A 22,940-nucleotide genomic window follows, 5' to 3' on the forward strand; every position below is an offset into this window, starting at 1 on the left:
GAAGGGGAACTGTTTCGTCAAAATACAGGAATGGCTATGGTGGCCAAATGTGCCCCCATTTTTGTGAAGTTGATTCTGACAGAGTGGGAAAAACAATTTGCATTCACCTTGGCATTTTGGTCCAAGATAATTTTATTTTTGAGATTCTTGGATGATATACTGATTTTGCGGGGAGGTACGATTGATGAAGCAAAGGAATTTGTGGATTATTTGAATTCGACTACATCTTACTTAAAATTTACACATCAGCTGCATTCTTCCAAGATCCACTATCTAGTTATATAACTGGACATAAGTCAGAGAACCTTGAGGTCAACCATCTATAGGAAAGATACTTATTGCAACAGTTTTCTTCAGTTAGATAGTTGTCACCCGGCCCATGAAAAAAGAAGTGTGGTAAAGGGCCAGATGGTTTGGATCTCAAGATTAACTAGTGATGACATGATGTTCCAACAAGAAATGAGCACCCTTATTGATATGTTTAAAACTAGGGTGTACCCCATCAAAATGTTGCACAAGACAAAGAATGAGGTTAATAAAAGTAGGACCTCAAAATTTACACCCATATTAAGATCAGGGGGGTACCTAGTGAACAACAGTAGGGGAACTACTTTGAAAGATGAGGTATTTGTTGTACCCTTCAAATTACTAATGCCCCAATTGATCCCCAGGTTCGTTATTTGGGAGAATGTTTTTGATGCTGAGCTTAAGGGTAGGCTGGAGCAAAGGCCCAGAGTGGTATACAGCAAAGGTAGGAACATTAAGGAGTGGTTGGAACTGGATAACAGAAGTATAAAGGGAAATTACAACTTAAGAATGAGTAAATGCAGGGCAAGTAACTGGTGTAAGTACATCAATGATGGGCCATACGTAGAAATTTTAGGTTTTCATAAGAAACTACAATGCCCTGGAAGGTGTAATTGTAACACTGAAATGGTGGTCTACATGGCCATGTGTATTTCCTATCAGGCAGTCTATGTGGGAAAACCACTAGACGGTTAAGAGACAGGATTGCTGAGCATACCAGATACATTAAAAAGAAGAAAACATCCAGTTCACTTTTCCTACACTCGTGAAATTACAAAAGATTTTTGTTCTTTGTAATTGATAGGGCCTACAGAGAAGATACAAGGGGGTGACCCCAAGTTAGACATAGAAATCAAGGAAACTAAATGGCAACTTAGACTGAATGCCAAGGTGGACCCTGGAATTAATGAATATATTTCTATAGCCAGTGTGTTAAAACAGAAGAGGAAACTATGTTAGGTTATGGACATGCATGTGAATACTATGGAATTACCGTTTTTAGAAATATTGTTTTTAGAAACATTGTTTATTGTGATTTTGCTAGTTTTGTAAGACTGAGTCACAACAGTACATATATTTGATGTTTATGTTTGTTATTATTATAGCTTTGTAAAGTTTTATTCTTTATTTTTTCATTATTTTTACTTCATGCATTTTTTTATGTCTGTATTTCTTGATCCAAGTGAAATTATCAACAGAACTGAAAATGTTTAGGTATGGCAAGGGTTACATTTCTGACAATATTTAAGGTGTGCTTGAATGAAAGCACATGACTCTGATGATGCCTGTTGAGGTGAAAGCGGTTAGTCATAGTGTTTAGCTATGCCTTGTGTATTAACATTTAATAAACCAACATTTTTAGTACAAAGCTCGTGTATGCTGGTCAAATTCTTTTTTGTTTTGTCTTGCCTCTTAAAAGAGGCACATGGATCCAGTGTGCTACCCCATGCTATCAGCAAATGTGGTACATATTATTTTATTAATCCCTGCATCCTTCACACAGCGACTAATTAGTGCTTCAGTGTATGCTATCTAGGATCATAGGATCATAGGAAGTTAGTAAGCTATTGGCTCTGAAGCCCTTATGAGCCTGGCCAAGAGTTTAGCTCATGTTTGGACAAGTCAACACCTGATGCCCCTGTCTAGCAGGGACATGGGTGGAATCTGTTTCCCATCCAGTTATCCAGATTGTGCTTTAAAAGAGCTAAAGAGGTACTCTGTTTGACGTGGAGAGAGAGAGAGAGAGTCTATTCCACAGATGGGGGAGTCTCTGGGACAAAAATCTGTCCCGCCAACAAGTTCTGATGATGTCAGAGACCAGGTTGAGGCCACACATGTGGGTTACTCGAGTGGAGCTTGACTTGTGGATATGCAGAAGTCCCATCAAGGCGGGGTCCAAGATCACCTTGAATGCCAGATAGTGGTCACCTCTGAGGACTCTACATGAAACTAAGTAGAGGGAAAGGGCTTTTAGCCTACCTGTGTATGGTAGATCTTTGATGCGCTGAATTCCCCTGGTGAGGAACCTCTGTGGTCTCTCCAACTGCTGCATGTGCTTTGCGAGGTACATGCCGAAAGGGACATTGTACTCAATAATGGGCCTTATATGGGAAGAATACAGGGATGTTATGACCTCCTTGTCCCTGGATGAGATACCCTTAATTATGAGATGGGCCATGTAGAAATCTTTCCATACAATGGAAGCAACATGGTGGTCAAAAGTCAGGTTGCTATCAACCTGAGTGCCTAAATACCTCATGACTGATTGCGTGCTTAGGGCATTGTTATTTATGTGATAATTTGTGGAGATAATGATGATGTATTTTTTGGTATTCAGCTTGAGGCCATGTTTCTGGCACCAAGTCATTTGTATGGCTGAGACTTTTTTGGAAGATGACCACATCACTAGGAGAATTGATGACTGCACCCAGCTTTCAGTCATCTGCAAACTTGGTCAGCCATATCCCACTGGTTTTGGCCTGCACCTCAGAAAAGTATATGCCAAATAACAGAGGCCTCAAGACCGAATCCTGGGGTACTCTGCTTGTTATGGGTCTACTGGTTGAGGTTGCTTCCCCTATTTTGACTAGGTTGGTTCTATCAGTGAGTATTATGCCCGAGTGGGGAATAGTGTCGAAGGCTTTGGCCAGGTCAGGGTAGGTGGTGAGCACCATCTTCCCCTTGTCCATGGCTTTGGTGACTGTCTCAAAGAAGTCAACCAAATTTAACAGACATGACCTCCCCTTGATGAAGCCGAACTGTGTGGGATTGGGTGTTTGGAGGTTGCCAATGTCCTTGTTAATGAAGTCCATGATAATCCATTTCATGACCTTGCAGTTCAGGCTAGTTAGGCTGATGGGTCTATAATTTTCTGGATCGGTGGACACTCCACCTTTGTGCAATGGGATGACAGTGGCTGTCCTCAACTCAGCTGGGATGAAGCCGGTACTCAGACTTTGGTTAAATAGGGAACCTAATGGTGCTACAAGTTTTTGCTAGAGTTCATGTAGGATGCAACCTGGGATGTTATCGGGTCCCATGGAAGCTGTATTTTTTTGCCTTTGTGAGAACAGTGATGACCTGTTCCCTAGATATAAGGGGGAGGGGCAGGTACTGGGAATGCCCTGATTTACTGATGGGGGGACAGAGGGGTGAAGTTTTCACTGAATTTGTCAGCCAGCAAGTTTGCTATATCTATGGCATTTGTATATGTCCTTGACCACCAGTTCTGAACAGATCTGGGTGCTTCCTTTGAGATTGCGGACATAGGTTCATAGGTTCATCGGTAGGTACTAGGCTATTGGCCCTAGGGCCTATACAAGCCTAGCCAAAAATGTACCCTGGCTTTCGCCACCCAAGAAAATTATTTTCCTGTGCCCCTGTCAAGCAGAACCACAGAAGTGATCCCCGGGGTGAATTTCCTATTACCCATCCAATCATCAAGATTTTTCTTGAAGAGTGCTAATGAGGAGCTCTGTTTGATATAGATAGATAGTCTGTTCCAGGGTATGGGAAGTCTCTGGGACAGGAATCTATCCCTTCAGCATGTTCTGTTTATTGTGGTGACAAGGTTTAGGTCCCTAGAGCGTGTAACTCGGAGGGATTGGGATTTCTTTAAGTGGAGCATGTCCAGCAGCTCTGGGTTTGACATAGCTTTGTATGTTAGGCAGAGATTGCCTCTGAGTAGGTGAAATGTGACGGAGTAAAGCTGGAGTTTTTTGAGACGGTCTGCGTAAGGCATCTGTTTGAGGCCAGTAATCCTCTTTGTGAGGTATTTTTGCGGCCTTTCCAGTTGTTGTAGATGTCTTGTGAGGTACATACCAAAAGCGGCATTGTACTGTATAATGGGTCTAATGAGTGATGAGTAGAGGGGAACAATGACCTCTTTTTTACTGGATGAGAAACCTTTTGTGATGAGGTGTGCCACGTAGAAGGATTTCCTGACCACTTTGGCAATGTGATTATCAAAGGAGAGACTACTGTCCATCTGTGTCCCAAGGTCTCTTATCACACTTTCGGTGTTAAGTAGACTACCGCCTATGTGGTAGTTCATGGGTAAAGAATTTTTACCAAAGGGGATGACAATGCACTTTTTGGCACTGAGCTTGAGACCATGTCTTTGACACCAGGCATCTGTCTCAGTGAGGCCCTTTTGTAGGATGTCCACATCGTTAGGAGTTTCAATTATGGCTCCTAGTTTGCAGTCATCTGCGAATTTAGTTAGCGAAAAACCTTCTATGTTAGCCTGTACCTCAGAGAAGGTAGATACATATGTGAAGAAGGCCTTATGACTGTCTCTAGTAGATGTGGCCAATTTGGACTCAAAGTTTGCTTTGGAGGATTTTACTAGTGCTCTTATTTGCTTGTTCAGGCTAAGGAGACATTGCTTCCAATTGGGCACCTGCTCCTTCTTCGTCTTGGACAGCAATTTTTTCCTTTTGTTATAGAATGTATTTATTGCAGATGTCCACCAGACAGGTTTACTCTTCCTTGCGTAGGATGATTTAGACCTGTCGGGTATTCCTGATTCCATGCATCTATATAAATGCTCATATAGTGCTTTGGTGTAGTTTTGGATATTGGTGCCAAACTAGAAAGATGGCTTTGAAGCTGTTTATACCATCCCTCAGGAGGCTGTAATCAGCTTTGGAGAAGTTTTTATGTCTGACCTGACTAGAGGGGAGTTGGGGGTGATGGTGACTTCGAAAGTGACCGCTTTATGTTTGGATCTTACCAGGTAGGATGATACTGTAGGGATGCTGCAGAGGTTATTCATGTTGGTTAATACCAAGTCCAAGATATTATCACTTCTTGTGGGGGTATCGACTAGCTGTTCCATGGCATTTGCATTGAAAAAATCGAGCAATTTCTGGGCATTTGTGTTCCGGCATGAGTAGTTCTTCCAATCTGTGCTTGGGTAATTAAAGTAACCCAGGATCTGGGTAAAGAGTTGAATTTTGATAGATTCGAACAGGTCCAGATAGATGGATTGGCCATCTTGAGTCAGATTTGGGGGCCAGTAGCTAGCTAAAATTCGAATAGGGGCCCTGTGAATAGTTAACTGCACCTGGAGTGTCTCCTGTGTGTCATACTGCTTGATCAACCTGGAGGTGTGTATGTCTTTAATATATATTGAAACTCCACATCTTTTGGATTTACTGCCCACAGTTTGTGGTCTGAATGTATGATAGAATGAGTAAGCAGGTAAGGCTGGGGTGCTCTCCACAGCTTTGAACCAGGTTTCTGTGACTGCATAGATGTCAGCATTTTCCAGGGTTAAAAATGGTTCCAGTGAGTACAGTTTCATGTTTAGACTCCTAGCATTTAGCAGCAAGACCTTTAATTTGTGTTTTATTTAAATGTTTGTGTTGGTAGATTTAACCTCATCACTTTGCTTAAAAAAAGGCACTATGGGGGAGCCAAGAGCCTTTGCCAGAAGCCTGAAGCCCAGGTGAGACAGATGCAGGCCATCTCTGGCAAAGCATTGTGGTTTGTCGATCATATCTTTCAGGCTTTCAGGTACTGGATTCCCCTGGAATGATACCATTTGATTATGTATCCCAGTATTTCTCTTGTAGTTTAATGGTTTACAGATGCACTTTTAATAAATATAAGGTCCGATGGGAAGGGAAGGTTACTGTTGCTCATACTAAGTCTGTTTTCAGTGTAAGAGAATTTTACTATGTTGAACAAATGATTGCCAGTGTTTTTGCTGTAAAATTTGAAAAAAAGTTTTAAATTAAATCCAAATCTCTATAATTATTGTAAAAGTAAAGAAGCAAATACAATATTCACTTACAAGTATGAACAGTGTTTTATGGCAATTGCAGAAAGAGACCCAAACAAAGGGATATTGATATGGCTTGAGGGAGCATAATCCATTATGTTGCCAAGGGCAATATATGACCATGAATTGGTACTGGGAATAAGTAACCTAGATAATGCTGCAGCTGGGAGATTAACACATGCAGAACTGAACATAGTATTGGGTCCAGAATTGTCCCCTGCACATCAAGGGTGCCAGTGGAGGATACAAGGAGTTACAATAAGCAAGGAACCCTTATTAGACTACTGATTATTTATATGTACACTCAGTTTCATGCAGTGCTCTGTAAAGATATCTTTGGTTAATAGGACTCAGCCAGTAAAGATTCATTCCTATGTCCTGCAAAAGATGTGTCCTTCTCATTTTAAGGATTACCTAGGAGCACTGCCTGGTTAAGTGATTTGCTCAGACTCACAGGGTAGACAATTAGATGGTTAGGAAACCAAACTTATAAGTTCAAGATACAGTTCATTTAGACATGATATACATACAACACTGTGGAACGTTCCCAAAAGTAATTCAATAAATTTGCAGCAGGAAACCCAAAAGATTCAAAGAAGAAGAAACCACAAAATATCCAAACTTTAATACAAAACCTTCTAGCGGCTCGGTGCAGCCACCTGTACAGAATACAAACTTTCTTACAATTAAATTACTATTTATACTAATTAACTTCACATCATTCTCCAAGCAAATCAAATAATCAATTTAAAACATTAATATAAAACTGTCTTAAAGCAAACATTTCCAATTCATCTCATTATTAAGCCCCGTAGGGGATAATGTATTATATTTTAAAATATAAATCGATTCCTTATATAAAAGTTTCTCCTTTAATAACAATTCATTTTTATATTTCTCTTCTATTTGTTCTAAAATGGTACCTTTTAATAATAAATAATTACTATCATGTGCAATTTTAAAATGTGCAGACAGCTTTTTCCTCATTCTGATTTTTGATATCTCTTATATGTTCTAAAAAACATGTTTTGAACATCCTTTTGGTCTCCCCAATATAAACTAACATGTAAAGATATATATATATATATATATATATATATATATATATATATATATATATATATATATATATATATATATATTTCATTTGTTTACTGGGGTAGTCTATTGGACTGATATGAGCCCATTTATATTGGAGGTCCGGGGAGAAAAGTTCCACAAATAACATGAACATGAACACAGAGGTGTATGCGTGTGTGTGTGTGTGTGTGTGTGTGTGTGTGTGTGTGTGTGTGTGTGTGTGTGTGTGTGTGTGTGTGTGTGTGTGTATATATATATATATATATACACAGAGAGAGAGAAATGTATAGATATATAGTTTTAGACATGCGCATGCACTAATGTGTGTGTGTGTTTATGGAGGAAGTCAGTAAAAAGAGAGAGGACAGAAAGCCACATGGGTGAGGAGAAAGAGAAGCTAGAAATAAGAGGGGAGAAGAAACACTGACTTACTCATCTTCACAAATAATGGGGGGGGGTCTCAATTTCCCTGTTGGAGCATAACAAGAGAGGATATTAATGAGTGATGCAGACTTAGGGTGATACATAGATTATGAACACATTTTTACCTATTGTAAGTAATGTAGCTGAAAAATTCCAACAAACTTTAAGCATGTCAAGCTGAAGCAGTGGTGGGCACAGTGAGGAAAATTAAGTTTTAAGGGCTTTTTGCTGAGCAATACTTTTATGTTAAACCGAGCTATGTAGTGGTACAGAAGTACAGGAAAAAGCTGAAAAATCAGTACATATTAACATGAAATTAGCATATTGTGATTATGAGTAAAATCTTGAAATAGTTTTAAGTTTTCTAAATTAAGCTCAGGCAAATAACTTTGGAAGGTATCACTACATTTGCTTCAGATTTCCAACATTACAGATTATAAGCATTTAATAATTCTGCCTGTCGAAAACAGGGAGACTCAGATTCAGAGTTCCAACCTGCACCAAACTACAAGGAAGCTAATAGTCACTAAAGTACTAATGTAAAGATCATTTGGCAGTGAGCTATAATTCATGGGGCACAGAGTTTGATTCCCTTATCCCTCATTTGCTTACTGTGCAACCTTAAATAAGTTACTTAACCAGATATTATTTCCAGGTTGCCCCTAAAAAGAGAATATGTGTCCAGTGGGCCTACCTGGAATGCAGATGGAGATTATTATTGTGCTCTGCTACTGCATAAACTGCATCCATAAGAAAATTGAAAAGATCTAATTTATTTGACCAAGACCAAACATAGCAACATAAAGAAGATGCTCTCTAATCTCTTGTTATTGCACTTCCACTCATACATTCTGGGAAACACCTTGGTTTACACTAACAGAAGGGACTCCCTTTTGCTAGAGAGCAGCACTAGAATCACACTCCAGTAGTGGAGGTGCTGTTGGAGGGGGCTTGTCTTGTGCAAAAACATTTATTGATGTATTTTTTATTTATATGACATTTGGTTACAAGGAAAGTATGACTGGGTACTGTTTATTTATTTTCAGCTGAGGCATAGGGGATAGCTCCTGAAAACTATATAATATAAAAGATAATGTAAAGATAAATTTCATACAGCATTAAATCCACATTAATACAATAGTACAATTTCATACAACATTAATTAATACATTAATATAACAGTAGTACAGATATTACAGTTTTACATTTGTTCTAAGATTTTCTTGTGAATCATTGGGTCATTTACAGTTTGTCATTTTAAAATCCTCTGTTGTCAGTACACTATTTTAGCCTTACAAGTTTCTGTATAACCAACATCAGTATAGTTATGCAGATTCTCTGCCATGATGTCATTCCTTGCATAGCCACCTTTTCATTTTGCTTGATATCCCATCAAATCAGAAGCCGGATGGTGTCAAAAGCTACTGCACACAGGAATTCTGAAAACATGAACCAGTAAGTGTTGATTGTCTTCAAGTACGTTCCACATGTACAATCCTACATGTGAACATATAAGCATTTTGCCACTCTATAACCATCTTATTTTTTATATATCCTTTTGTTGACTAGGTTAGTCTCACTAGTCTCATGGCTTCCATTCAGGGAAGACTCAGAATGTATGTCTCAACTGCTGTTCAGTAGTTCGTAAAATGTTCACATTTTGGTCTCCATAAATTTGTGTTTTTTTCTGTTAGATCATTAATAATTGAATTCTCTAATGATACTTCTTTGAGTTTCAGACTTCTTTCAGAAAGTGCATGCTAATGAAAAATCTACTACATCAACTTTTTAAATTTATAACAGCAATATTTAAAATCTAACCTGATTTTGGGCCTTTGTCCTCCCATTATTTTTGGCTTTATCCAGAATTCTTCTGTTAAGAGGATGGGAGATGTGACCAAAGTGTTATTTATATTAAAATGGGAAATTTGGACAGAGCACCATGGAAGTTACCCTACTCTATTTAACAAGTGATGTGAAATCTTTTACATCCACCTAAGCTACCGCCAATGAAAGCAGATGGGACCTTGGTTTAACGTATTACCAGAAGGAAGGCAACTCAAAAGTGTAGCACCCTTAATACTACATAGCAATGTCAGCAATTAGAAAAATTAATTGAATCGCTTGAAGTGAGAACAGAACCCGTGGCATTCTGATCATCCATCACCAAAGATGGATGTGCTGTCTTCTGAGCCACTGACAGTGGTAAAATGTCATAAAAATTCACACTGAAAACCTGGCAGTTAAGCACAGGACATCCTATAGTTTATGGAATAAAAAAATAAATAAAAAAGTATATATATGCGTGTATAAATATATATATATATATATATATATATATATATATATATATATATATATATATATATATATATATATATATATATGTATATATATATATATATATATATATATATATATATATGTATATATATTTGTATGTATGTATATCTATATATATATATATATATATATATATATATATATATATATATATATGTGTGTGTGTGTGTGTGTGTGTGTGTGTGTGTGTGTGTGTGTGTATATATATATATATATATATATATATATATATATATATATATATATATATATATATATATACATTCCCTGCAAATTTTTGACAGTATTTTCAGATCACCCCTTGAAATAGAAAGTAGTGTCTAGCAAGCTTAGCCATTTGACAAATAAATGCAATAAAGAGATGCACTAAGGGTCAGTTGTTTAAACTAATCCCCCTCCAGTCCTGACATAACCTATCTGATCCCTTACCTCCTACACCCCTTTTATCCTCAGTCACCATCCATTGGCAGTAAGCTACATGCGACCTAACTTCCTTATTAATGTGTATATTTCCAGGGACTACTACTAGCCTTTTACAGGTACAGCTACTTATCTTCCTTATTTGAATCTCTTACTGCAAATCAGTTAGTGTGTACATCCTTTACTTACTGCTTACATGCATAAATTTACTTAGCATAGACCAGCAAAAACTGAAACTATGATATATGTACGTCTCTAATACTTGTATTACTCTTGTAAGCTGTTATGACTTGCATTATAACTGACAGTTCTCTATCACTGTTTGTTTTACTCTCCTAAAGAGAGAAACTTCTGGGCAACTGGTCCAGATGGATCAATTCTCCGCTTCAGTCAACAAAAATAAATACATGAATACTGTAGTGGCCCCAAAACTATGGCAGTCACTTCATGTTGATTTACCTGCTCAACAACTACTTCCTGTTCAGGCCACATTTCAAACAATACATACTAAAACCATTTGAATGCAACTGGCCATCTAAAGGACATGTCACCTAAACTGATATCTCCAACTGCATAGTTCCTTTACCTTCCGTATACCCAATCCACCTGATTAACTCACTCATCCTAAATTGTGAATTACTACTTTAAACTCACTATGCATAATCTACTCTATATCTATCTATCTATCTATCTATCTATCTATCTATCTATCTATCTATCTATCTATCTATCTATCTATCTATCTGCTATCTATATATGGGTCTACTTTTGATAACTGAAATCTCGGTAGACCGAAATTCATAACACCGAGACTACAACACCTAAATACCACAAACCAGACACCTTAGGTATCAGACACACGTAGTATGAACAAAACTAAATTCTGACTTACCCCCTTCATCAAAACAAAGACAGCAAACACGAACACCATTGTAAAAGCAAATTAACACTTTCCAATCCAGACTACCTACTTGACCTCACCCGGACCCCGCCCACCAACCAATAAACCCACACCCTTAAAAAGTTACACTGAATAGTCATGAAGGTCTCTATAGCACTGACATGAATATTCATAACAAACACTTAAATTAAACAAACCTAACTATGTAGCTTAATCTATAACATTTTTGCAGGGGGGGGGCTACACCCCTCTGCACCCCCCATGGAGGAATGCAGCCCCCAAACTGCCTGCTAATTAAAGATACCAACTTTGAGATCACACTGCAGCGTGCACATGAGCAGATTTCCTGTTCCGCTCAGCTTGGACTGTTGGACATCCAGACATTCAGCCTTCTGAACGTCAGTATTGTGAAGTTTCGCTTATGTGAAACTTCATGTTTCTGGTCTCAGTGTTATGAATTTCAGTCTACTGAGATTTTGGTTGTCTACATATATTTGGTTCACTAGATCTTCTATGTGTATATATTTGTCAGATTTTCTGTGCCTGCTCATAAATATTTTTGTACAGTATGATGTAACTAGGCTAAGCCTGTAATTCTTAAGTTCGTTCCTACTTAGTAGGCTATTGAAACTGATCCCTGTATTCCCATGATAATTATTAGTGTTTATATTTTGCAATATGAATCACCATTGCTAGATCAGAGTTCAACCCCAACAAACACATTTAAATAAATAAATAAATACATACATACATAAATAAATAAGGTTCTCTCTTTTGTACTTAGACATAATATCCAGTTAAAACTCACTACTTCTGTGCTTGAGCCATGGTCTTTTTATTATTATTGTTATTTTATGTTTTGTTTGTTTAGCCATCCTTTGTGTCCCATCTGACTCAGCATATGTATTTGTTTATTTGAAATTTGGTAACCAGCGAAGTGGACTGGTCAATTGGTCCTTTTCAGCTATGACCCAGGACCCAAAGGAGGATAGTACATAATATATCAAAAAAGTGAAAAATATATTATGTGCTGTAAGATAACTAAAATGCATATCAAAAGTAAGTATATATAGAAGAAGGGTGATAATTAACAACAGTATTCACAGTATTCCAAGCAATGCTGCACTATGTATAATAGTTACTGTATTTTTTAGTAGTTATATTTATATGTAGCACTTGTAAATATTCCAGTTACACTAAGTCTACAAGCCAACAGCAACCTTTCCAACATCTCAAAACAATTACAGGCAGTTTCTTCTAATGGATTTTCCTACTCTTTAGTCTTGAAATCATCAAATGTTGTTTGAGAACATAGTTTAAGAAATGATAGTGGTGACTATTCTTATATGTTAGAAGACAAAATGGTACATTTTGTTTTCCAATACCTGTAGTTTTTGTGTGTGTGTGTGTGTGTGTGTGTGTGTGTGTGTGTGTGTGTGTGTGTTGGTGCTACAGTGAAATGTTAGGTAGGCCATATTGAGTTTTGGAAATAAGGACATTTCTAGCTATAGACTGACTTGTAGTTGATGATAACTGATGTGAAATTTTGCAGCAAAGTTTCAGTTATTATGGCAGTGCTTTGTTGGCTGTATTGTCTGTATACCTTGAGAATGTTAAGGCAGGGTCACGGAGGATTCCTAGATATTATTGTTGCGTAGCATTAGATACTGGATTATGCGGGTTATTTCTTACTATTATTGGGAGAGATCATCCGGTTTTTGAGGAGCAAGTGGTAGCACAGGTAGATGTAAAAGATTCCATGGTATTTATTAAAAAAAGAGGAATTTCCCCAGTGCTCTGGTAAAATTATTCCTGGTCAGTACAAATACCTCCTGTGTAAATAGGATACCAGGGTAGCTGGACCAACCAATTCAACAAAGGGCAGAGAAATCAAGAAAGAAAGAAAAGAGAGAGAGAGAGGGAGGGAGAGAGAGGGAGAAAAATAAAATTATTTAGGGTAAGCATACTGGCTTCAGGGACCCTTTTTATATATGACCTGATCTAGATAAAAACAAATACAGCATGCATTAGTAAGATACCAAATGTATAGCAATATAGGACACACAATATCATCAAACCAAGCCTTAAGAAAGAGGCAAATTCCAGTACTAGAAAACCAACCCAGTTCCAGGTGAAACTTGGCAGATGCTTCAGCATAGAATGAAGCTAACTAGGTAGGGGCTTTGGTTGGTTGTTACAAATGAGCTAACATTTCAAGCATTCAGTCATTTGTTTGTTTACTTGGTGATTTATTTACTTATTTGTTTATTTATTTGAGTATTTATTTATATTTTGCTAGCTATACATATTTTGTTGACCATGTTCATTCTGTTGGGCTGAGTGCATATACAGATGAGACTCAGGAAGAAAAGCTAGCTTTAAAAAAAAATAAAGATAATTAATAATAATTTGTTCAGAAACAATACAGTCATATTTCATGAGTACATAACTGCACAAGGTGAGGAAGGATATAATCGTATTTTTTTGAAGTACAGAGTTAATGCTCTCTCTAAGTGCATTATTTGTCAGATAATGTAGTACATGCAGGGACATGAGGTCATTGATATGAAGCTTGGTGATGTGCTGGTCCAAAATCTCCACTGAGATGAGCAGTGCTTGAGTTGTTACACTTGCAGTAAATAGAAAACTGAAAAAGGTATGGCTGATGGTTTTGGTAAAAAGTTCAGAAATTATGAAATGCAAAAACTAGCAGGCTTGATAGTTGTATAAAGATTAATCATATTCAAGGTGCAAAGCTGCAGTCCGGTGCAGCAAGGAATAGTGGTATATAAACACACCAGAGAAAAAAACATACATACCATTGCTGAAGTGAAGATTCTGTACGTTAATTTGTACTCTTGGAAAGTGGGTGTAATATTCCTGAATGAGAGGGGTGCTATGTTTCATACTATAGACTTCTGCACTACAAATGCTCAGGCAAAGTATTTTAGTGAAAACTGATGGAGCAGTACTGTGGCAGGGTTAGAGGAGGTGTTTCTAGATTCTAGTTAATGGTTTGTACTTAACAGGATAGTGTTTGTATGGCAGAATTTGAAGTGAAGTATGGTGTAGATTATAGGGTAGGAGGCCATGCTTATCTCATGCCTAACTAACAACACATGAGATGTCACAAATGTAACACAGCAGTGTTCTTCCCTGAGGGCCAAGCTGGACTGACTTTTCTAGACAAGAAGCGGCAACACTAATTAAAATGCATGCTTTCATTTTTGTGCAGGAGGGAAAACATGGCTGTCTCACAGTGCTAAGTTCTTGAGGTTGGATTGTAAGTAGAATACCTTATGTGGGGACCATGCAAGTCTCCTTTGTGTCTGCATGGGTTTAGCAAGATGCCCATGGCTGTCTAACAGTACTATGTTCTTGAGGTTAGATTGTAAGTAGAATACCTTCTCTGGGGACTACGCATGTCCCCTTTGTGTCTGCATGGGTTTAGCAGGATGCCCATGGCTGTCTGACAGTACTATGTTCTTGAGGTTGGATTGTAAGTAGAATACCTTCTGTGGGGGCCATGCACTAATTAAAATGCATGCTTTCATTTTTGTGCAGGAGGGAAAACATGGCTGTCTCACAGTGCTAAGTTCTTGAGGTTGGATTGTAAGTAGAATACCTTATGTGGGGACCATGCAAGTCTCCTTTGTGTCTGCATGGGTTTAGCAAGATGCCCATGGCTGTCTGACAGTACTATGTTCTTGAGGTTAGATTGTAAGTAGAATACCTTCTCTGGGGACTACGCATGCCCCCTTTGTGTTTGCATGGGTTAACAGGATGCTCATGGCTGTCTGACAGTACTATGTTCTTGAGGTTGGATTGTAAGTAGAATACCTTCTGTGGGGACCATGCATGCCCCCTTTGTGTTTGCATGGGTTAACAGGATGCCCATGGCTGTCGGACAGTACTATGTTCTTGAGGTTGGATTGTAGGTAGAGTACCTTCTGTGGGGACCATGCATGTCCCCTTTGTCTCTGCATGGGTTTAGCCGGATGCCCATGGCTGTCTGACATTACTATGCTCTTGAGGTAGGATTGTAATTAGAATACCGTCTGTGGGGACCATGCATATCCCCTTTGTGTTTGCATGGGTTTAGCAGGATGCCCATGGCTGTCTGACAGTGCTATGTTCTTGAGGTTGGATTGTAAGTAGAATACCTTCTGTGGGGACCATGCATGTCCCCTTTGTGTCTGCATGGGTTTAGCAGGGTGCCCCATTTTCCTCCTAGATCCCAAAGATTGGCTATAGATTAAATAAATTTCCATAGCTGCATGTACAACGTGCAAGTACATTTATGTGTGTATGTACATGTATGTATGTGTGCTTTGCTGTGCGTAGAAGCAATCATGTGCAAGTTTTTATCTTGTGAAAAGACTGTTGTCCTATACAGGGTTAGTTTCTTTGACTTGTGTCCTCCAACACTGGTATAGGATCCATCCCAAAAACTGAAAAAGTCAGAAATAATTGCATAAATGAATAAATGAGTGAATGAGTTAATTAATCAATTAATTTTCATTTTCTGTTTATTTCAGTATACAGCAAGAACTAGGAATAGGCTAGATCAGCGGTCCCCAACCACCGGGCCTTGGACCAGCACAGGGCCATGGAGCACTTGGTACCGGGCCATCAGGTTCGTAAGTGAATGCCTGTATGAGTGTGTTTATGTGTTTGTCTGCATGTGTGAATGAATGCGTGCATGAAAGCAAAAGAATCTGTGTGTGTGTGTGTGTGTGTGTGTGTGTGTGTGTGTGTGTGTGTGTGTGTGTGTGTGTGTGTGTGTGTGTGTGTATGCTGGACAGAGCCAAATAATAGAGACAGATTTTAAATATTGCTCTTATAAACATAAAATCAGTAAGGTTGCCATTAGGTTTACTTACCTCTCAACCATAGTAGGTCAGTGTTATACTGTTAAGCAGAACGTGCACTTTTTTTGGTAATTATTGCCAACTGTCTTTTTATTGTACTTTGGAGCTTTTCTCCCTGGGTCTGGCCTCCTCATTAAACAAATGCCAAATAAATAAATAAATAAATAAATAAATAAATAAATAATTAAATAAGTAAATATCTACTTTATTATGCGCACCGCGAGATGGCCAGTCCATGGAAAACTGTCTTAACATTGATAGCGGTCTTTGGTGCAAAGAAGGTTGGAGACCACTGAGCTAGAAGACTCCTTCTTGTATAGGGATAGTAAGGCTAAAGCCAACTATTTAGTGATTTACTTAAATAAAAGGGTCAAAGTGACGTATTTAATTGGTGAGAGGAGAGGATGCCTTGTTGAAGACAGGACCTTTACTCAATCCATATGAAGTTTCTATAGAATTTCTGTATAAGGGAGACAACAAAGACAAGAAAACAACAGAAAGCTTACTTGAAATACAAGGCAGAATAAGAAGGTGAGAGAAAAAGACAGTACTCCAAGATTACCCTTGAAAAGCAACACTTTCAGTGGGCCCATTCAGTTAACAAATAAATAAATAAGAGACAGAGATTATCAATGGGGTAATGTACAATACATGCCAATAGCAATAGTATACACTTGTTACAGTTGCATCTAAGGAAAGACTTTCTAGTGATAAACTTCATAGGATCCTGAAAGATCTGAATCACATCTGACAAAAATATTATATTGCTGCAATCTAGAGTAGCTATTAGAATATCATATGTCCTGCCATCAGATGTAGATTATGAAAACAAAGGCCATTTAGCTGTAAGTTTTCAAATATGAACTGTACCAGTATATGCCACTTTATAATTACAGTGTCAACTGCAACAAAATTCACCTAAAACATCTTCCTTTAAATCCCAGTTATGCAGGAGTCTCCTTAAACAGCTACTCCTGTTACATATCTTCAGTGAAATGAGAACAGTGGTAAAGATTGGATTACATACTTAAAAGTGGGTAGCAATGTTTATGTTAAATCTAGCTAGAAAGTCTAGATATGCTATAAAAGGGTGGTAGCTTTCACATGAGACCTTTCTGGCAAATTATCAGTGGTCATAAGTAATGCGATAGTAAATGAAGGTTGTAGAAGGACAGTAAGAATGAGCATGCTAACACCTAGCCAAACCCCTTACTTACATAACCTAACTCTTATGTTAACTTCCTCATAGCCAGGTAAAGGATGAGCATGCTAACACCTAGCCAACCCCCTCCTTATACACATAACCTAACTACTATGTTATCCTCCTCATAGCCAGATAAAGGATGAGCATGCTAACACCTAGCCAACCTCTTCCTTACAGACATAACCTAACTCTTATGTTATCTTCCTCATAGCCAGGTAAAGGAGGAGCATGCTAACACCTAGCCAATCCCCACTTACTTACATAACCTAACTACTATGTTATCTTCCTCATAGCCAGGTAAAGGATGAGCATGCTCACACCTAGCCAATCCCCTCTTACTTACATAACCTAACTCTTATGTTAACTTCCTCATAGCCAGGTAAAGGATGAGCATGCTAACACCTAGCCAACCCCCTCCTTACACACATAAACTAACTCTTATGTTATCTTCCTCATAGCCAGGTAAAGGATGATCATGCTAACACCTAGCCAATCCCCCCTTACTTACATAAACTAACTCTTATGTTAACTTCCTCATAGCCAGGTAAAAGATGAGCATGCTCACAGCTAGACAATCCCCCCTTACACACATAACCTAACTCTTATGTTAACTTCCTCATAGCCAGGTAAAGGATGAGCATGCTCACACCTAGCCAATCCCCCCTTACTTACATAACCTAACTACTATGTTATCTTCTTCATAGCCAGGTAAAGGATGAGCATGCTAACACCTAGCCAGTCCCCCCTTACTTACATAACCTAACTCTTATGTTAACTTCCTCATAGCCAGGTAAAGGATGAGCATTCTCGCACCTAACCAATCCCCTCTTACACACATAACCTAACTCTTATGTTAACTTCCACATAGCCAGGTAAAGGATGAGCATGCTAACACCTAGCCAACCCCCCTCTTTACACACATAACCTAACTCTTATGTTATCTTCCTCATAGCCAGGTAAAGGATGAGCATGCTAACACCTAACCAATCCCCCCTTACTTACATAACCTAACTCTTATGTTAACTTCCTCATAGCCAGGTAAAGGATGAGCATGCTCACACCTATGCAACCCCCCCTTACTCACATAACCTAACTCTTATGTTATCTTCTTCATAGCCAGGTAGATATATCAGTCTGGGACAGGAATGTGATAGAATGGAAGTTCAGCAGCAGCAAGTGTATAAATATTTGGGAATAGATCAAGGATCAACAATAAAACATGAACAAATAGGAATAAAGCTCAATAAGGAATACTTCAGAAGATTGAAACTGACTGAAAACTGCCTTGACATCTGAAAAGTCCAAGCTATAAATCAATTTGTACTTCATTTTTTGCTTGTGGTTTTGGGGTGATTGATGATTCCAAAGATTTTTGGATCAACTGGATATGAAAACAAAAAAAAAATACTTCATGCTTATCAAATGGTGTATAAAAATCAGTGTATACCAAGATTATATATTCGTTACTCTGAAGGAGGTAGGGACCTCATCAAAATTTGTTACATGTACAGCTCTGCACTTGTAGGACTGCATACATATCTGCTAATCTCTTCAGATCCAAACACAGTGAAAGTTTTAAAACATGAGAAGAAGTCTAAGATAACCCCCCCCAGATTCACTATGCCCTGCACGGCATGTAGGATCAGTGCAGGAGCTCTAGTAGGCAATATGTCTGCCTTGTGATCCAGAAACACCCTGCAGGGGCATGCACGAGAGCTCCTGCATCAATCCTGCACAGACTAAGACCTTGTATGCAAATTACCCCATTTGCAGGAGAAATCCATGCAAATGAGGTGATTTTGTGATCCAGGAAGCTTGCAACCATCCATGCAGAACTAGTGCAATCTGCAGAAATGTACTCGATTAGTAACAAAATCCAAAATGGAGCTGTGACAGCTCCAAATAAAGGCTGCATATCATTGAGGAAGCATGCCAATGGCCAAGTATAAGGCCATTGGCATTGCAAACAAAACAAAAAAAAAAAAAATAAACTTTTAATTTTTTTTAGCCAATCTCGGCTGTTTAAGCATAGGGCAGTGGCGCGCAAACAGGATTGGGGGAACATATCAAAATAAACCTAAATTAAGCATTCTAACTAAAATCAGTATTCTGCCATGCAAGTCAATGGCAGGCAGAAGACAACATGGTCAGTGAGTAGTGGTTGCTAAGGGGGGAGGCTCAGTGTGAGACATGTAACTGTGCATCAGCAGGCAATCCTATGCAAATGAAGGAAATTATAGTGAATCCCAGTTCTCCCCAGTATGTGAGTCAGGTCCCAACATTGTAAGAGCAGGAATAGCTTGGTGCAAGCCTAGGAGTTAGGTGACATCATGGGGGGTGTTAGGCATACTGTAAGCAGTTTGGAGCCCTGTGGCTTGGGTTTGCTCCAACTTAGCACAACTAAGCTAGGGGGTGTGTCTAAACCTGCCTAGCACTCTTTACATTGCCTAAGTGGGTATGAGCACCACGCACCGGGTTTTAAAGGCAGAAAAAAAAGTTAAACCAGGAAATAGCAGCAGTGTGCACATTTGAGAACTGTGTTTGCGCGGCATGCACACAGGCTTAAACAGGAAGGCAACAGGAAGGGAAAACAGCAGTAGTAAGGTAATCAAGGAGAACTAGCTTAGCTGGCAGGTGAAATGTATCAGAATCAGCCAATTACACAGGCAGCAGACCAGCCCAGCCCAGAACACCACTATAAACTAAGCAAATACCTTCCCCTCTGTTTTTTCCTAAACTCTACACCAATAGTGTAAACAAGTGGGGAACTTTTAACACTCACAGCAGAAAATGATAGGGGCTGCAATAGCTATCATACAACTTGTGAAAGAGCCTGATGGGGGTGAGGATGTGAATGCTGTGGACCAACGCACAGTGAGGAGATAAAGAAGAGTGTACAGACCCAGGGGCTACATGAGCTGGAGATAGTGGAGCGCTATAAGGTGGACAGGGACCTCCTACAGCAAATTGTTGAGCTGTGCCGGCCACGCCTCACACACAGAACTAACAGAGGGGTACCCATCCCAGTGGATACCAAGGTATGTGTAGTCCTAAGAATACTAGCTACAGGTACCTTCCAAAGGCGAACTGGGGATATGATGGGGATTTCACAGGCATCAGCATCCAGGGTACTCCACCAGTTCCTGGATGCTATGTCAGCACATGTCGGTGAGCACATTTATTTCCCCAACATCCATGAGGCATTGGCCAGCAATATCAACTGTTTCACCAAATAGCAGAATACCTTGAGGTAGTGGATGCTATAGACTGCACGCACATATGCATCAAAGCACCACCTGGTAAGTGGGGTAGGGTCTACATCAACCGCAAGGGCTTCCCCTCCATCAACTGCCAAGTCATGTGTGATGCCCAGGGCATAATAATGAATGTGTGTGCTGGCTGCCCTGGAAGCTATCACAATTCCCACATCTGGCATCTGACAAAGCTGTACCAGAGATTTGCCACTGGAGACATCCCTCACGGTCACCTAGTAGGGGATGCTGGATACGCACTGGAGACATGGCTGATGACCCCCATCAGAAATGCACACATACACACAAACAAGAACTCCATAATCAGGCACACACACAGACCAGAATTATAGTACAGTATGTGTTTGGGATGCTCAAGTCATGGTTCCAGTGCCTGGACACATCCGGTAGAGCCTTGCAGTACTCACCAGCTACATGTACCCAAATCGTCCTTGTATGTGCCATGCTACACAATATGATCCTGCGGAAACAGCTGCAGCAGGAACAGCACAGGGCAGGGCCACACAGCCCCCCACCATTGCTAAGGCCTGCACAGGCACAGCATGACTCAGAGGAGGAACAACCTGAGCCTGCCCCAGTAGGCAGAAGGAGGCATGTCCAGTATGCCCTGGCCTTGGCAAAGAGGCAACGCATAGCACAGAGACTGACACAGGAGGGACCCAGGGAATAACACCTCTCTCCGACTATCACATACAGTAAAAGGGATGCGAAGCATTACACTACCTGCATCTAACCATGTGTAGGGAGTGTACTATGTGCATCTGACATAGGCAACCCTGCAGCACCACTCTCAATACTGGGACACCCACAAGGTAAGTGGTTCACACATGCCAGTCGGGGGGGGGGTCACATAACCAACAACAGTCACAGCCAGCAGGACAGGTGTAGACAAACACAAACAAAGGCTGTGCTATGGCCTCTGAATGAGGCCTATTAGTAACCCCCCCAGACCTACACAGACAAACTACAGCAGGTCAGGCAGTGGGATGTCAGTTCTGAAGGGTAGGACATCAGAAACTAATATGTAGGTAATTAAAAGCTAAGATGTGTAGTACACTGGTATGCCTTTAGCCAGCATGATAGGTAAGATTACAGACTGAAATGGAGTACCTGACATACCAGTACAGTCCTAGCAAATGTGTACAAGTGTCAGGTGTGCCCCCCCCCATTCTATGTAGAAATATAGTAACAGTCAGGTGTGCCACCCCAATCCTGTGTAGAACTGTAAAAATAGTCAGGTGTGCCCCACCCATCCTATGTAGAAATATAATAACAGTCAGCTGTGCCCCCCCAATCCTGTATAGAAATGTACTAATAGTCAGGTGTGCCCCCCCATCCTACGTAGAAGTATAATAACAGTCATGTGTGCCCCCCCAATCTTGTGTAGAAATGTAGAAATAGTCAGCTGTGCCCCCCCATCCTATGTAGAAATATAGTAACAGTCAGGTGTGCCCCCCCAATCCTGTGTAGAAATGTAGAAACAGTCAGGTGTGCCTCCCCCTGCTATGCAGAACTGTAGTAACAGTCAATGCAAAATGATCAATGGATAACCTGCAGAGACAGCATGCTACCTGTCGGTGTACAACACAAAGGTCAGCACTGCAGTACAAACTACCTGGACTCAATCCACACATGCAATACAGACGGCAATACTGGACATGCTCACACACTTAAACACATAAAGGCCATGTCTGCAAACACTAGTGGACCAGACATATATGGCAGTCGCAGCTGTTAGTGCAGACACTTGTCAGTATGAACCACTCATGCCTTGCACACGCAGAGGATAGGAGTACAGACATATATGTAAGGACAACACACTATAATAAGCCAAAGGTAGATGGACATAGATGTGTGGAAGAGGGTGACTGCGACAAGGTGCCATCCAGGCCTGACCCAACCAGCACACAGCAAAAGGGCCCCAAACACATGAGGTGCAGATGTCACTCACTGCAGATACTAGCCTCCAGTATCTGTCAGCATGACAGACTATGTGGTGCAAGTGCCAGCTGTGCTACATGGCTGTACAAGGAAGCAATCATCTAGCAGCTGTATACACGTACCTGTGAAATATGACCCTGTGTGTGCCCGCATGTGGTGTGTCAACCCCTAGATGAATGGGTTATGGCCCATGCACACACACTGCCCTCCCCATAGTCCTACTATGACAAGCCTGCTGAGGTCATCCAATGTGAAATACACCTTTTGGAGAGTTGTAGCCCAGTAATCTCTGTGGTCTGTCCCATGACTGTTTATTGCTGTAATATGATAAACTAGTTAGGTAGGAGTTCTAATCCCAGACTTGTCAATTGTGTGTGTGTCTGTCTGTCTC

This window comes from Protopterus annectens, chromosome 1.part1 (assembly GCF_019279795.1).
Source record: "Protopterus annectens isolate FY-2018-M chromosome 1.part1, PAN1.0, whole genome shotgun sequence".
Classification (NCBI taxonomy): Eukaryota; Metazoa; Chordata; order Ceratodontiformes; family Protopteridae; genus Protopterus; species Protopterus annectens.